Below are 11,526 nucleotides of genomic sequence, written 5' to 3'. Positions count from 1 at the left end.
ATCCCTCCATTGGCTTGCACTCACCCAACAAATGAAATTCCAAATACTAACAATAACCTACAAAGCCATCCACAACCCTGCCCTCAGCTACATCACTAACCTAGTCTTCTACCAACCAAATCATCCTCTCTACTCCTCCCAAGACCTCCTGCTCTCTAGATCCCTCCTTACTTCCTTCCATACTCGCCTCCATGACTTCTCCCACACCTCTCCCATCCTTTGGAATTCCCTGCCCCAATCTGTCTATCTCCAACTCTATCCACTTTTAGGCTATCTCTCTTCAGAGAGGCATATCCCACTCTCACCTAAAAACTACTTTTATTTTCTTCATCAGCTCATCCCCCACAGTTATTACCTTTTTGTATCATTCGACCCCCCCTCTTAGATTGTAAGCTCTAATGAGCAGGGCCCTCTGATTCCTCCTGTATTGTATTGTATCTGTACTGTTTGCCCTAATGTTGTAAAGTGCTACGCAAAGTGTTGGCACTATATAAATCCTGTATGATAAAAATAAATATATTAGATATTTTGTTTTTGGATTTAGAAATGATTATACATTATGTATGAGCTGACCTTCCTGTGCTAGCTTTTGGTGGATCAAGGCTTTTAGTGACAAAAAAAACAAATGTTATTTTCATATGTGTACCTATGACTGATCCTTAGAGAGGAATTGATCAAATTGTTTTTTTTTGTTTTTTTTTACAGTATTGAGCAGGTTAGCCATGGGGAGCAGAAAAAGACCCGTGTAACAATATGTAGCCCTACTCCCTAAGGAGCTGTTGAGTTTTTGGATCCCCCTATAGTCTGCACAGCCAGGCAACACGCATTTTACAACTTGCATCCAAAGTCAGTAACCGGTCCATGGCTTGTTTTTGTTGTTTTATTTAGGGTAAACCACTTGGGTAGGGTCTAGGTGTATATGGGATGCCCAACTTGACTTAATTTCCTATTTTTGTACCAAAATGCACACAAATGGATACTGGACTTTCTCCTCCATCTGGAGTGGCTTCTGTCCCTTAACAGATCAGCAACATGGTCACCTTTAAGTTAACTTCTTCAGACCCCAGCTAGAAACTACCAGCCCACCTGGCTGCCTTGAAGAGAATTCCAGAGCAAGGGATTCCAGAACAGACTTTAATCACTGTCCCAGGGAGAACTGGTTAGGTATGGCACCTAGCAGCCCTCTCCCTTGTAGACCCTGGAGATGTAGAATATTCACACTGCCCTTGTCCTGTAGCTGTACAGCCCTGGCCAAAAGTTTTGAGAATTACACAAATTATACATTTTCACAAAGTCTGCTGTCTCAGCTTTTATGATGGCAATTTGCATATACTCCTGAATGTTATGAAGAGTGATCAGATCAATTGCAATTAATTGCCATGTCCCTCTTTGCAATGAAAATTAACTTAATCCCATAATAAAACATTTCCATTGTATTTGTGAAGAAGGCTTATGGGTGCCCAAGAAAGTCCAGCAAGCACCAAGACCGTCTCCAACAGTAGATTCAGCTGCAGGATTGGGGCGCTACCAGCATAGAGCTTGCTCAGGAATGGCAGCAGGCACATGTGAGTGCATCTGAATGCACAGTGAGGTGAAGACTTTTGGAGGATGGCCTGGTGTCAAGAAGGGTAGCAAAGAAGCCACTTCTCTCCAGGAAAAACATCAGGGGAAGGCTGATTTTCTGCAAAAGGTACAGGGATTGGACTGCTGAGGACTGGAGAAATGTAACTTTCTCTGATGAATCGCCTTTCTGATTGCTTAGGCCATTCCGTAAAAAACCTTGTCCAGAGAAGAAAAAGTGAGTGGTACCATCAGTCCTGTCATGCCAACAGTAAAGCATCCTGAGACCATTCATGTGTGGGGTTGCTTCTCAGGCAAGGATGTGGATTCACTCACAATTTTTGCCTAACAAAACAACCACGAAAGAAGAATAATACAAAAACATCCTCCAAAAGCAACTTTCTCAACCATCCAAGAACAGTTTGGTGACAAACAATGCCTTTCCCAGCGTGATGGAACACCTTGACATAAGGTAAAAGTGATAACTAAGTGGCTTGGGAACAAAACATTGAAATTTTGGATCCATGGCAAACTCCCCAGACCTTAATTCCATTGACACACACACACACACACACATTCTGACAAACTCCAAGCATTGATTATGCAAGAATGGGCCAAGAAGTTGACTAACATATCAGGGCAAATTGCAGCGGTCTTGAAAAAGAAGGGTCAACACTGCAAATATTGATTTGCATAAACTTAATGTAAGGCTTGGTTCACACTACAATGACTTGGGATCCGACTTGTCAGCCCTCAAGTTGCCCCAAGTCGCTTGACATTAGGAATTACATTATAGTCAATGAGAGCCATCTTAATGTATACTACTGAAGTCGCTCCGACTTCAGAAAAGGTTCCTTTACTACTACAAGGTGACTTTTAGGTGACCTGTACCCATAGAATTCAATGGAAGTCGCCTCCAAGTCGTATCTACATCTATATTGAAGCGACTTTACAGGAAAAGAAATTAGTTTACTCAGGCAAACTCCTCCCTCCCAGAGAGCTGATTATTCTCTGATTGGCCATAGTCAAAGTTGCCTATCCTGGGGGTGCCTTGAAGTCATGTTGCATGTAAGTCGCTCAACGTTGCGTTGAAGTCGACTTGCAAAGTCGTGCTGAAGTCGTGCGGAGGAGCGGGAGGGGACGCCCCCCTCCCGCCGCCTCCCGCCGCAGTTACCGGTGCTCCCGCTCGATCGGGAGCACCGATTCACGCTGCGATGCCTCCGGCTGCTGGGGAGGAACTGGAATGAAGCCGTAATCGGCTTTGTTCCAGTATCCTAATAGTAAACATGGAAGCGACGTCATGACATCACTTCCCGTTTACTCGGCTACCAATGGCGCCGGTTGAAAAAAAATATACGGTATGCAGAATCGCCGTTTTCAGCGATCTGAATACATTGAAGTATAAAGGAGGGGTGGGGGGTCTTTTAGACCCCCGATCCCTCCATAAAGAGTACCTGTCACCACCTATTACTGTCACAAGGGATGTTTACATTCCTTGTGACAGCAATAAAAGTGATCAAATTATTATTATTTTTTTAAAAAACAATTTATTCATTTTCAATTAATAAAATAAAAAAATAAAACATTTTTTATTTAAAGTGTCCACCGTCCCCACGAGCTCGCGAAGCAAAGAAAACGCATACGGAAGTCGCGCCCACATATGTAAACGGTGTTCAAATCACATATGTGAGGTATCGCTGCAATCGTCAGAGTGAGAGCAATAATTCTAGCACTAGACCTCCTCTGCAACGCTAACCTGGTACCGTAAATTTTTTTTAAAGCGTCACCTATTGAGATTTTTAGGTACCGTTCTTTGTCGTCAATCCACAAGTGCGTGCAACTATAAAGTGTGAGAAAAAAGGAAGAGGAAATCTGCGCTACAGTGTATACTTAACGAAAATGTGTGATGCAGCAATTCTAATATATACCCAAAGTGAAATATACATATAAAAACAAAGAAAAAGAAGAGAACTGCGCAATCCCTAATACTTCTATTAGGATGTAAACCACTCTACCTTAAAGAAGTGTATCTTGTGATCTATTATTCTAACACACCAAACTAATGACTAAATAAAACATAAGGCATTACTTATAACTAAATACAGTAAACATATATATTGCCCCTCATAGGTTATGAACCAAAAGGAAAAAATGTACAATTCTAAGTCAGCGATTCAAAAACAAGAAACATATAAAGTAGAATCAAACAGTACTGAAAATGTATGTGATAACATAAACTCCATTAAAAGTCCAACTGGAGAAACACCCTGTGTAGAAGGGATCTATTCAATCGTAAAACTTTTCAATCAACGTGAAGTAAAACCAGGTGCACCTCCACCAGACAAGTAATAATAGCCCCTTACCAGACGTCCCGGTAGGGAGCGCTTAATCACAAAATGGGTCTGAAGATGGATCAAACTTGAGCCCTCCAAATGGAACACTTTTACGTAGGGCAGGTTAGGAGATACGCCAGTCATAAACCATCCAGCAGGGGAAAACGCTGTTTGAAGCGGGACTCAGATGTGTAGCATTGTAGGATCAAGGAAGGTTCACCATAGGGAGGAAAAGATGCTCCAAATAGTGTAAAATCATTTATTAAAACAAAAATATAAAACAAGAGATGCACTTACAAACATGAAAGAACATCGGGCATATCATCAAACTGGGCAAGCGTCGGCCGATCGCGAACACCAATCGATATCCCTTCTGGTACCAGTTCACATGAGGCAAGTCAGCGTGCTAGAACACATCACTTTCTCTGAATGGCTGAGCGCCAATGAGATAGTCCCTATCGTGTTTTTCAGGTATGAGACAGGAAGGCCTTGGCTTGAACCAGGAATTCAGTGTATTATGCTGTATGTTGACTCAGCTACATACAGTTTATAGAGGACATCCGGCGTCCACATCTCTTTAGATATAAATACAGAAAAAAATCAGTGCAGTACAACCCCTTTACGAAAAGCTGCTGAACACCAAGGATCAATTACCAAATCCCAAAATACAATATATCAAACAGATGGTACAGTGCTCTAACTAAAATAAAATGATTACTAACATATTAAAATTAATAAAAAGTCCAAAGATAACTTTTGAGTCAAAAAGTCCACGTGAGGAATCTTCAGTGGTATACAGTCAGTTTATGCATAAAGTGACTTAGTGCCAAGGGGGGGACCACCACCAATGGTAAAATTGGCTGCTCACCTCATCGTATGGACCCTTTAAATTACAGAGGGTCGTATGCACTTAAATATCAACTCTTCCAATCGCTGTACTCCTCTCCAACAATATCCGACCGATTCACAAACGAAAACACAGCTTTCTCCCATTCAGAGTCAAATGAACTGACACGTTCGTGGAATACCCACACTGGATCGGTATATAGCAGTATTCACAATTCCTCAGACCATGTGGATAGAAAGACAGGCCATAGTGCTCTCCATAGAAAAACGTTTTAATGATGAATATACATAAAAAACACACTTACAATAACGAAGATTCATACGATCTGTAAAATGATCAATGACCGCGGGTGACGTCACGTGATCTCCGTCCGTACGTTACGTCCCTATGGGCGGGACTTCATCAGCGGACACGGAACAAGGAACGTGTTTTTTATGTATATTCATCATTAAAACGTTTTTCTATGGAGATCACTATGGCCTGTTTTTCTATCCACATGGTCTGAGGAATTGTGAATACTGCTATATACCGATCCAGTGTGGGTATTCCACGAACGTGTCAGTTCATTTGACTCTTAATGGGAGAAAGCTGTGTTTTCGTTTGTGAATCGGTTGGATATTGTTGGAGAGGAGTACAGTGATTGGACGGGTTGATATTTAAGTGCATACGACCCTCTGTAATTTAAAGGGTCCATACGATGAGGTTTTTTACCATTGGTGGTGGTCCCCCCCTTGGCACTAAGTCACTTTATGCATGAACTGACTGTATACCACTGAAGATTCCTCACGTGAACTTTTTGACTCAAAAGCTATCTTTGGACTTTTTATTAATTTTAATATGTTAGTAATCATTTTATTTTAGTTAGAGCGCTGTACCATCTGTTTGATACATCTCTTTAGATACCTTCCTGATTGGGCACAAGACAATCAGGCCACATTTTGTCCCCTCTCAACAGACGCTGTTGGTTTGAGTGAAACCTGATTCTTCACGTTATTAGAAACTGTGAGTGTGCCCAGCTGGGTAGCTGTCCCACATGGTCTTTGCAGCTATAACAGCTTCAACTCTTCTGGGAAGGCTGTCCACAAAGTTTAGAAGTGTGTCTATGGGAATGTTTGACCATTCGTCCAGAAGCACATTTGTGTGGTTAGGCACTGATGTGGATGAGAAGGCCTGGCTGGCAGTCTCCACTCTAATTCATCCCAAAGGTATCTATCGGGTTGAGGTCAGGACTCCGTGCAGGCCAGTTGAGTTCCTCCACCCCAAACTCACTTGTCCATGTCTTTATGGATCTTGCTTTGTGCACTGGTCCAAATCATTTGGGGAGGGGGGAATATGGTGTGGGATTGTTTTTCAGGGTTTGGGCTTGGCCCCTTAGTTTCAATGAAGGGAACTCTTAAGGTTTCCACATACCAAGACATTTTGGACAATTTCATGCTCCCAACATTGTAGGAACAGTTTGGAGATGGCCCCTTCCTGTTCCAACATGACTGCGCACCAGTGCACAAACAAGGTCCATACATGGATGAGCGAGTTTGGGGTGGAGGAACTTGACCGGCTGCCAGAGTCCTGACCTTCACCTCTGGGATGAATTAGCATCCAACATCAGTGCCTGACCTTGCAAATGCACTTCTGGAAGAACAGCCAAACAATCATAGACACACTCCTAAACCTTGGGGACAGCCTTCCCAGAAGAGTTGAAGCTGTTATAGCTGCAAAGGGTGGGCCAACTCAATATTAAACCCTACGGACTAAGACTGGGATGCCATTACAGTTCATGGGCGTGTAAAGACAGGCTTCCCAATGCTATTGGTATGGGGAAGCCTGCCTTTACACACCCATGAACTGTAAGAGCCAGGATGTACCTTACAAACTTTTTGATATTACTAGGGGACTGATTTAATAAATCAGTAGAAAAAAAATAAAAATAGTTGAGCTATTTTTGCCCACAGCAACCAGACTAGCTATATCCCTCACATGAAGCAAAGAATCTGGATGCTGCCATGAATAGTCCATGAATATCCTGATGCATGAAAGGTATACCATTGGAAACATTATTTTGGTGCCCCTAGTAAACAATAAGGGGGGGGGGGGAGTATTTATAAATCAGTGAATATAACTTTCACCAAACATTCACTGGTGGTGAATCAATCACTGTAATTTAAAACACATGCTCCTGCAGTGAATATTTGGTGAGTGACTGCTTTATAAATCTGCCTCTTAAGCCTCATACACATGATAAGACTTTGTACAAACTTTCCCTTGGATTTTTGTACAAAGGGCGTCGGCCCTGAACTTGTATTGCATACACACAGCAGGACTTTTTCAGCCAACTTTCACCAAATCATGTGGTTTTTCTGCTCTTTACCGCCACCTTTGGTCAACTTTTGTATTGTTGTCTGATCTTTTGCACTGGTTCTGAGCATGCCTGTTTGTACTTTGTACAAAAGTCCTATGGTTTTCTGTACATACGATCAGACTTTGCTCCATCGGACTTTTGTTGCCAGAAAGTTTGTCCGTTCGCACAGCCAATAAAAGTCCGATGTAAACCAAAAAAGTTTGTCCGAAGGAGCGTACACACGGTCGGATGTTGCTCCAAAACAGCTAATTTGCTGTCAAAAAGTCTGATCGTGTGTATGGGCCTTTAGAGTCTGTTTCATGTACATGCAGATGGTAAAAATGGTAGTTGGAAGCAATTGGATTACTATGGGCAACATTTTGTTACTGTAGCAGTCTTTTCATACATCAAGTATCTAGCTGACTGGCTAACGGTGCCCTCTGCTCGGAGTCGCCTCACTCAATGTGTCTTGAAGCTGCTGTGTCCACGTGACTAATAAAAAAAAGGTAAAAAAGTAATTCACATATATTAAAAAAAATAAACAAACATCAAGCAGTATTACTTTTTTTTTTATATTGTGATAGGATTTGTGTAATTGAATAAGACTAACTTCACATACACTAAATTAAACTTTCACCAATCAAAAACGTATTCTAACATTCTACAGGACTGCCACCTTAAAAATTTACTGGGGTTATATTTGTTTCTGCCTTTTCCCAGGACCACTAAGACTGCCCCCACAGGTAGCACTCTTGAAACAATATGGAATGGCTTGTTAATAATAATAAAAATAATTAATTTCATATGGCACCCCATTGCATGCATACAATAGCAGTCAGTGCACCTTGTGCTACATGCTGCATGTCCATTTTATTGCGTGTTGACACTCAAAATGCAAGGGCTGCCTTAAGGCAGTGGGACATGGAAGTGCAGGTAAAGGGGCCCTACAGAACAGCTATTACAAAAATTATTATATTCTGATAAAAGTACTGTATGCAGTTAATATTTAATATCTGTATTTTGTATATGAAAAGCCTTTCCATTTAGCATTTCTTTATATATATATATATATATATATATATATTTATATATATATAATATACAGGGTGGTCTTTAAGGCAGGGCAAAAGGTGCAGCTGCCCTGGGCCCTTTCTTTGTTTTAGGGCCCAAAGCAGCTGCCTCATACTTGCCAACTATCCCTGTTTAAATGCCCTTGTCCCTTAAAGTTTTAATCCTGTGCTGTGTTCTGATATCTCAGTGTGAAGTTCTGTTACAAATCTTTCCCAGCTCTGCCCTAGACCCTGTGTTTACATGTAAATACCGGAATTGATGTGTAAATATCTGCGCCATTCATATGTAAATAGCAGCAGACCAGCAGCATTTAAATGTAAATAGATGCAATATTCAAATGTATATTATGCACCCCTAAAGGTCATATCCACCATCACCTATACTGAATGCTGCTCACTGGGGAGATAAAGGGGCATGCTTAAAAGTCCTGCCTACAACTGTGGTCATTAAGCCTCCCATCAGCCTGTACCAATCACAATCATTGCTGCCTGATAAGATTCAATGAATGGATTTTGAGTCTAGCTGCAATTTATTGTATGTCTCAGAGCCGGTGGAAAGCGAAACTGCATGGGGGGGGGGGGGGGGGGGGGGGGGGGGGCAAGAAATTTTTTGACCAGGGTCCAATCAATATTAAAGACAGCCCTGTGTGTGTGTGTGTGTGTATATGTGTATGTGTATGTGTATATACATATATATATATATATATATATATATATACACACAAAATAATATTATATTGTGTGTGTGTGTATATATATATATATATATATATATATATACACACATACATACATACACACACACACACACACAATAATATCATTATATGTACTAGCCAGAGTATATTACTTTTTCAGTAGTGGTGATATATTAATGTTTTTGGTCAGTATAGGTTTGCTTTATAGTGAAATGTATTAATACAGCTGTGCACCTTCTTGAATTCTAGGGCTGAGAAACTCTTCAATAGTTAATGAAATACCTTTAAAATTTTAGTATACCTTCCTAGTTGATCACATAAAGGGTGGAGCATTTTAGAAAGAATCCCTAATTAAAAAGGATATCAGTACCCCCCCCAGTACAGTGGGACTTTTAAGGCGAACAAAATTTATTTAATGTAAAAAATATGTTTATTCAAAAAAGATATTTTGTATTTTTTATTTAATGTAAAAAATATGTTTATTCAAAAAAGATATTTTGATGTCGTCTTTTTTATACACAATATCTTTTTTGAATAAACATATTTTTTACATTAAATAAATGTCGTCTTTTTTATACAAAATATTTTTTGAATAAACATTTTTTACATTAAATAAATTTTGTTTGCCTTAAAAGTCCCACTGTACTGGGGGTACTGATATCCTTTTTAATTAGGGATTCTTTCTAAAATGAATGTTGGGATGTTGACAACAACTCTAGAGAACCTTATGGTCCTCATTGGTGGTTCATTCATATTTTAAAGGGTGGAGCAGGGATTTCCAAATCTATCCACAGGAACTACATAAATAAAATGTTTTCTGAAAGATTGTGTGCACCTTATTCCTCCTCCTTCTGAAAAGGATGGTTCTTTGGCTACCTGTGACCAAGAAAAGGTGTGCAGAATCTCTGATTGGGAAAAGTCATGTAGAAGTCAAATACATAATTTACATAGTTTTTTTTGTTTTTTTGAAGACTTCCAAAATAGCATTTTCAAAAGAAAAACAGCCAGCAATGGTAGACTATAATTTTTTTCCAGTAGAGGTTTCCTTTAAACTGATCACAGCCAAATGGTGGAGGCAGTGGTGTTAATTCTCTAAAGAAATATTGACTATTTACTTACTTAGTAAATGAGATGAAACTGTGTTAACCAATCATGCGCTAGCGAGAATCCTGTTTTGTTTTTTTTGTGCCTCCCACTTGATTGGGTATTCAATGTGAATACAAACTCATCTTACTTACTATAATTCACTTTAAAAAATAGTCTTTACTTCTTTAGTAAGAAGGTAAAGCTGCGTACACTGCAATCATCCAATTATGTGCAAAAGATTATTTTTATTTTTTTTAGAACTTTCCTTGCACATAATTGGGTATTCAAAATGAACGCAGCTTCACTTTATCTGTTAAAATTCTCTTTTGCTAAATTAACCATCTTTGCATTGTGACTGTTGCCCAATCCCACACTCACCTGATCACTTTAGTGTTTTTTTACTTATAGCATAAGAAAGAGCAATGACAATGACAGCAATGAGTAAAATACTATATTCAATGATAGCAGCCAATCCGAATTCATTTGTCTGTAGTCACTTTAATAAAAAAAATAGTTTGCTTGGTTGTTATTAGTTACCACACTTTGTTTTTATTAATCCCAACATTTTATTTTATTTTTTGGGGAAAAAAGTTAGGAGATTTGTTTACTTTTTTTTTTTTTTGCTGCCTTTTTTTATTTTTTTGATAGTGAATAGGAAGTGGGGAGGGGAATCTCTTAACTTTTTGTCACATTTAAAACATGTCAAATAGACAGGATATAAAGAATGACCAAGGCAGCAATAAAAAACAAAAAACATTTTCTAGAATCAGGAGGAAAGTCAAGATTTATTGCTGTCTGGGTCTGTATAATGACTTGCAGGAAGTGAGGCTAAATCTGCCTAATTGAGACACAGGCAGCAATAAAAAAAATAATTCTAGAATCATGAGTAATCATGGGGAAAGTTTTTAAGATTTATTGCTCTCTGTGTCTATATAATGACCTATACAGGAAGGGAGGGTAAATCTGCCTAATTGGGACGCAGGCAGCAATAAATAAAAAAAAAAAAAATTCTAGAATCATGAGGAAAGTTTAAGATTTATTGCTGTCTGTATCCCAATTAGGCAGATTTAACCTCACTTCCTGTATAGGTCATTGGGTGTCAAAATTGGAAGTGGGGGGACATAGACAGTAACATAAAACGTCCTCAGCAGTGACAAACTGAGCCATAAAAACATATTTCATTTAAAATGTCTTTATTTCATTTTCAAAAAGTTAGCTTTGAACCTTTAAAAATGCTACAAAAAGCATAAGCTCCCTGGCAAGATGTTACCGTTATTTTTTCACATTTTTATTAACAACATGAGAATGTATAATTCATACATTTCAGAACTAATACAACTGCTCAAAATGGGTTTTTAGTGCAGCATCCAGAAATCTGTGATGGCTGTTTGCAGCATCTTTCTAAGGTCCATGAAAGTATGGTGGGTGGTCTCTGGGATGACGAGGATTCCAGAAGCTCCATTTTCCCATGCCTAATGCTTCTTTACATCAGATTTAGAAAGAAGAAAAATGCATAGGAGAAAGGAACAACAGGTATACAACGATGATCTAGAACCTACAAAAAAACATAACATATTGTTAGTCAAAGGACACTAAA

The 11,526-nt window shown here is 39.3% G+C and overlaps 1 long non-coding RNA gene across 1 annotated transcript in view; it reads right to left on the bottom strand.

The window, feature by feature from the left end:
• Positions 1 to 11,105: 11,105 nt before the first annotated feature.
• LOC143929959 (uncharacterized) overlaps positions 11,106 to 11,526 on the bottom strand; it is a 3,509-nt gene continuing 3,088 nt past the window's right edge. Inside the window, exon 2 of the long non-coding RNA XR_013262674.1 lies at positions 11,106 to 11,484. This is a non-coding gene — a long non-coding RNA (uncharacterized LOC143929959). The remainder of the gene's footprint in view (positions 11,485 to 11,526) is intronic.

Source organism: Lithobates pipiens, unplaced genomic scaffold (assembly GCF_037356315.1).
Source record: "Lithobates pipiens isolate NorthernLeopardFrog02 unplaced genomic scaffold, aLitPip1_a1.2 Scaffold_25, whole genome shotgun sequence".
NCBI lineage: Eukaryota > Metazoa > Chordata > Amphibia > Anura > Ranidae > Lithobates > Lithobates pipiens.
Note: the sequence above shows the minus strand (reverse complement) of the source record. Positions and strands in the feature narration are given on the sequence as shown.